We start from the raw sequence: 6,478 nt of genomic DNA, 5'->3' as shown, positions 1-6,478 counted from the left end.
CAGCTCTTCCAGGGAGCACGGGGCAGGAAATTCCTCAAATTCCAGGCTTGTGGGATCATTGCTGAGCTTAACCGCAGAGCAAGGGAGAGAGGCAGGGAAGGCTGCCTCCTCTCCATCTTTTCCCTTGCAGTTTTAAAGCAGCAGCAAATTAGAAGAGTTTAGAGGGGCTGATGGCTAAGAGAGAGGCTCCCAAAATCACAGTCCCCTGTAAAGAAAGTCCCAAGTCTGGGAATTCCAGAAAAATTGGCCCTTAATTGAGTAAGGTTGAGATGGAAAACAGATTGCTGTGGACTGGGCCAGGGGCTTTTCTCTGGGTGATTTTTTTTTTCCTAGCCCTGAGGAATAACTAGGGGAAAAGAACTGTCTTTAAATGAACCTAAGCAAGAACTGTTTTGTTGGAACAAATGATGGCCAACCAGGGAGCATATCAGAAGAGGTCTTGGACTTTACTGTGTTTCCTTTTGCTCTAAGGGGGAAGCCGGTCAGATCTCCAGAGCACTGGGTGGGGAAGTGAAAGCAGATGCTGTTCCATGTGTCACTTCACTGTTCCCTCAACAGCCATACATTTTCTTACCTCCGTGCTTTTTTAGCCTTATGACCTCTTTTACCCAACCTTTACCCTCTGAAATCTTGATTTGCCTCTAAGATGCTCTGTAAATGCCTCTCTTTTTTAAGATAGTCTTCTCTACTCCCCACAAAGAATAAACTATTTTTTCCTTCCAGCTTCGTAAGTAAATTGCTTGAATTTCAACATACTTATATTCCATTTTAATCATAGTAAGCCATTTACCCTGCTTCTCCCACCAGACTGTCACACTCCTGGAGGATAAGGAATATGTCTTGTTCATATTTGTAATTTCCTTCTCTTACCTCTTCTCCCCAGCATATAGCAGAGTGCCAACCACACGATAAGTCCACACACACACACATGCTTGTTGAGTGACTATTCCAGTTATTTCAGTGTGGTTTGTCCACTTGGTGAGTCTCTATAATGAATGTTTAATTCAAAGTCTGGTTCCTCTTCCAGGTAACCACTTATGCTCCTCATACTGTCACTTAATTTGTGCTCAGAGAATACAAACACTTTTTAAATATTATCTTCAGTAGAAAATAATAAGGTGCTGCTAAAAATTCGTGATCGTGCTTTCTAAAACTAAAAGGAAATGGCTTTTGCATGACCTGTACCATTGCTCTTCCTCAATGGTGTGGATGTTGAATGTGAATGTTTTCATCATAACTGCTGATGGGACCACCTTAAAGGGCAGTAGGACTTATTGGGTTGGAGGAAGAAGAAGCAGTGGCCTCTGTAGTCCTTCTCAGTTGTGAGCATCCTGGGATTTGCACACAGCACATATTGTTGGTGGTCCCGCCCTCAGTAGCAACCTAAAAATGTCCAGTGTGGGTTGTAGTCAAGGAAGTATCGCCACCAAAACCTCAAAAATTCACAGTCAAAAATGCTATATCCCAGACTTCATCTTAGGGCTGTTAAATTCTTTCTTGGGAAGGGATTATAAAATCTTTTCAGTTCTTCAGACTTGTATGTTCCCTTTTGTTATTAAAAGTCTTTTCTGGGTGACCAGCACGGGTCTTTTCATTGCACTTTAATGCAGATTCTCCGCCAAAGAAACAATTCAGCTGGCTGCATGATGTCAAAACGACTCCTTGTTCACTTAATTCAGCTGGTGAAGGATCACAGAGTACGAGGCCTTACGCCATCCTGGGTCTTCTTCCTGACTACTAAATAAGCGCTGTGACTTTGAACAAGGTGCTCGATCTCTCCCCTGACATGAGGAAGTTGGGTTAGGTAAAAGCAGAGGCTCATTTTAGCTGTAGCTAAATGCAATTTTTGTATTTATATATAAAATTATTATGTTTTTAACCTTCTCCCCTACCTGAGGGAAGACTGAGAGGGCCCCAGAAGTTGTGTGGATGTGGGAGCTGTGGTGGGCTTTATGAAAAGGGTTTTACTTAGTCCCTTATGTTCACTTTTAAGGTTTCAGGGGTAAATTATGCCTATACTTACCAGGACACACACACACACACACACACACCACACACATACATACATATACATATATATACGTATATATGTATATGTATATATACGATATTATAAATATAATATATGCATTATATTTACCCGCGGTTGCATATATATATGTATATATATATACATATATATGCACATGCCCTTACACTGGTCAAAGGAATACATATGTGTATATATATGTGTATATATATATATGTATGTATATATATATATACATATATATATGCAACCGCGGGTAAATATAATGCAACCTGAGGTCTTGAATGCTGAAGGGACAGGAAATAGTACTGGGTGTGGTTATGGATGTTGCTAGTTTGGCCAGACTTCCTTAAAGGGATAAGGCTGGAGCAGGGCTCAGAAGGAAGAGACGTGGCATGGATTGCAAGAGGAGAAAGAAATCTAGTTCAGGTGTGCGGGTGGGTTGGAGGTTAGGGGTTGGAGCTTGGTGGGCAGCTATGAAAGCCTTATATACCTGGGTTCTGAGTAGACAGCTATTGTGGGTTCTTGAGAAGTGGATCAAGAATGACGTTTGAGAGACTACATTGAGATTTCTGGGCATATGAAATTAGGGAAGGCAAAAAGCAGGGAGGACATTATCATCCAAATGAGACCAGTGGGATATGTATGAGCAGTATGGGAAACATTATAAATATCCCGAGGAAGGGAGTCTCAGAATTAGATCTATTCATTCATTTAACTTGTGCTAAATACTTACTATGTTCTGGAAGGGAACTTAGAGTTGATCTATTCCACGGATTAGGAAATCGAAGACCAGATAAGGGATGGGACCTGCCCAGTGCTACACAGCTGATCTGACTAGCTGATTCCTGATTTCTATTCCAGAGCTCTTTCTACTACAGCTAAGTAACACCCTTATTCCTTGACCTCAGTTCCTGTTTTAAATTTGCATTTAGTGCCTGAAGGGCTCCCCTGGGTATAGAGTGACCTAACACACCCCAGGATATCTACTATAGATGTGCTGCCCCCTACAGTCAAAAGTCAGGGCTTGCCCAGACCCTTTGCCAGCTACCTAGATCCCAGGCCTGAGATTTAAGCTCCCCACAGTGCCTCTTGCACAGATTGCACAGTAACTTAATCGGAAGGGAAGGAGAGAGTCCAAGTGTTCAGGCAAGTGCTGCTCCTCTAGGCTCCTCTCTGCTGTCCACATCTGTATTCCTTTGACCAGTGTAAGGACATGTGCTGAAGTACTTAGGTCCCCTTTCCAGTTTGCTTCTTATTCCCATGGACTCTTTTATGCATACACCCATGCAAATGAGGAAAAACCTAGGATTTGGTCCAAGAGGAGCAAGGAAGAGCCACGAGCGACCATCCTATATGATGTTAGGGTCCACAGGTGTCTTATGCAGTTCTTTTTGGAGCCCTGTGTAGCCTCTACTTTCTCTTCGCCACAGGTTTGGCCTGCAGCCATGAAGTGGGCCAAGCAAATGCTAAGTTCTGACCTGGAAGGCTATGCCTTTCTCTTTTGGTCTTGGCAAGGGCAAAAAGTGCAAGTTATGCCCCTCAGCAATCATTTCACCGCCTTGTTGTCTTTTCAGAGTGGTAAGGAGTGGTGGGAGCAAGCTAGCCCCAAATGGATAGGGCTGTGCTTTATCACCCAGCCTATCTCAAAGAAACCTCCACTGCCCTCTTATTTATGATGAGGCCTCCACGGTTTTAGACAGTCAATAGTATGTTTTCATTTCAGTTAGTTTCAATCTGGCAACCATTTATTGTGTGCCAGGCATTGTTAAGTGCCGAGGAAACAGAGATGAATACAATATGGTTACTTGCCTTCCAGGAGCACACGGTTAAGTAAATTTTTATTTAAGACCAACAGCACCCATCTCAGACATAGCAAAGCAATTGACGTACAACAAAATGTATTTTAAGATAGAGAACAAGCGGCATAGTTATAGAAATCCTTGACCATGAGACCAGCCAGCAATATTCCCTTTTTTGATTAGAAAGCAGCTTGGGATATGATGGAGAGAGCACAGAGGAGGAGTTAGAAGACTTGAGTGTCTTCTAGCATTGCTATTAATACTCTATATGCATCAGGCAAATCAATGAACTGTTCTGGCACTCAGTGTCCTGACTCTGAATTGAGGTTCCATTAAATAATTTTTTGGGTCTCTTCCATCTTTAAGATGGAATCAGTCTAGGAAGGCTTCCTGGAAGAAGTGGAATTTAACATTTAAAAAAGGGGAAGGAAACATTAAGTTACTATTCTGGGGAAGGCATCCCTATTGTATAGTATCATCTGGGAAAAATAGAGGTGGGAAGGAATGGAGGGAAGGAGAGAATGGAGATAAAGGGTTTTGAACAGATGTTGTGAAGAGGTAGTGTAGGAATTGTTGAGCTGGAGGATGAGGGTGGGAAGGCCTTTGGACCGATTGTAGAAGATTATATCTGAAAGCATATGGTTTATAGAGGGGGAACTTGAAACAGAGACCTGGCAGAGGGAGTCCAGGTGTTCAGATGTTGTCCCCCCACAGCTCGGCAGGATTGCCCTGACCTTGGAATTAAAGGCAGCTCACCACCAGCTACATTTTTAGGAGGGAGGGTGGTGTGGCAAAACCAACTAATTCCTCAAAGCCCTAATTTGAGGGAAGCAGACTAAAAAAATAGTCCTCCCTTCAGGTTCCCTCAGCAACAGCTGTGGGCAGTTCAGGTGTGGCTGGCAGACTCCCTGTCACCAGGGTGACCATAATAACTCCTACACAGAATTCATCCTCCTCTGTGTGGAGAAGGCATCCTCACATTTCTTCTCCTTGGCCCTGATTCCGCAAGCTAGTCACTGTCATTTGGTCTGTTTGGAAGTACTTGTGGGTTTTGAATGCAGCTGGGCACTTAGGATGAGAAAAGTCAAAAGTGTCCTCCCCTGAGTTTTCCCCCATTCTCGCCTTCCGCTAGGAAAGGGATGGAATGTATACAAATCCCTCCAAATATACGTTTCTTTCAGCGTGGTGGAGACACTGAGTGGGAGAGGGGAGGAGGGAGGAGGAGGATAAGAACTGGAATGAAGGGAACACAGTACAAAAAGGGGAAAGAGAAAAATCGGAGAAATGGACCAAGAAATGGGAGCTGGAAAATAAAGTGGAAGAAAGAGGTGGAACAAAAGAGTGAGAGAAGCAAGGAAATAAGGGTTCTGAGGCAAAGGACAAAGATGCCACTGGGAGAAGGACAGGTGGCCCAGAAGCACAGCTGAGACAGGAAACAAAGGAAAGAGAGGGAGGGGATCACAAAGAGGATCTTGGGCAACAGGAGGAGGGAAAGACCCCGGGGGAAATAGCTAGAGAAAGAAGGGGGGACGGAGAGGGTAAACAGTGAAACAAGGAGGGGGAGATATAACCAGGAGTGGGTACAGAGGAGAAAAAGGAGAGAACAAGGTAGCAGGAGGAGAGGCCAGGAAGGCGAGAGGACCAGCAGAGGGAAATGGAAGAGGAGGTAGAGAGGAGAGGGCAAGCAAAAACAGGCAGAAGCCAGGGAGGGAGCCGCAGAAGAGGCACGCATGGCTGGTTTAACGAGCCACTCTCCTCTCCCACTCCCCAGGAAGCGCAGCTAATTATGCCTCCATCCTCCCAGGCAGCAGGCGGTCAGGAGGTCTGAAGAAATGCCCTCATCTAGCAGAATGGCAGTGGGGTCTGGGCTAGGGGCAGATAGGAGTGCTGAGCTGGCAGGATGGCAGAGAGGCCCCTGCCCTGGATCAACCAGGCCTCCCTCAGACTGGTGGCCGCATGCTGGCAGCCTGGGGTGGGGTCCTGGGAGAGGACACACCTATTTTGCTTGGCGCTGTGGCACTGCCGTCCTCTTGGGGAAGTCATATGAGAGCCAAAGGCTTCGAGAAAAGGGGGCTAGAGAGGAAGAAGCGGCAGGCAGGGTTTCTCCTCCCCAGCGCCTCCAAAGGACCTTTTCCCCAGCCCAGTGTTACAGTCAGGAACTCATGCTTCACCTCTGAATCTCAAAGGCACAGAAAAACCAGGACTACTTGAACTTCCAGCCTCCAGCTGCTCAAGCTTTCCACTTGCTCCTTCCTTCTGGGTAGCAGAGAAGCTGACATTAGCACGCTAACTTTTCTGGGCTCACAACTGATGGAACACTTTCTAGATGCCACGGAGGACAGAGCGGTGAATGGAGGCCACCACTGCCCCACGAGCAGTTTATTTCCCAATGGGGATTTGTGAGAGATGGAGGACAGTATACGTAAGGGATCTGAGGGAGTGAGACACTGAGCAAAGCTGGAAAGAGCATGACTTTCGAAGTCAGATATACGGTTACAGTCCCAACTGTATCACTTATTAGGTGTCAGGCACATTCAGTTCCTCTGAGTACTGACCCTATGCCAGGCACCCTACTAAGCGATGGTAGTGCATTTGATCCTCACAGTGATCCTGTGAGACTGGTATTTTATCATCCCCATTTTACAGA

The 6,478-nt window shown here is 45.4% G+C and overlaps 1 protein-coding gene across 2 annotated transcripts in view; it reads left to right on the top strand.

The window, feature by feature from the left end:
* Positions 1–6,478, top strand: part of KIRREL1 (kirre like nephrin family adhesion molecule 1) — a 107,071-nt gene that overhangs the window by 24,254 nt on the left and 76,339 nt on the right. The gene's annotated exons all lie outside the window — the stretch shown is intronic.

The sequence above is a fragment of the Pteropus medius genome, unplaced genomic scaffold, assembly GCF_902729225.1.
Source record: "Pteropus medius unplaced genomic scaffold, Ma_sr-lr_union100, whole genome shotgun sequence".
Classification (NCBI taxonomy): domain Eukaryota; kingdom Metazoa; phylum Chordata; class Mammalia; order Chiroptera; family Pteropodidae; genus Pteropus; species Pteropus medius.
The sequence above is the reverse complement of the archived record's forward strand: the minus strand, read 5'-3'. Positions and strand labels throughout refer to the sequence as shown.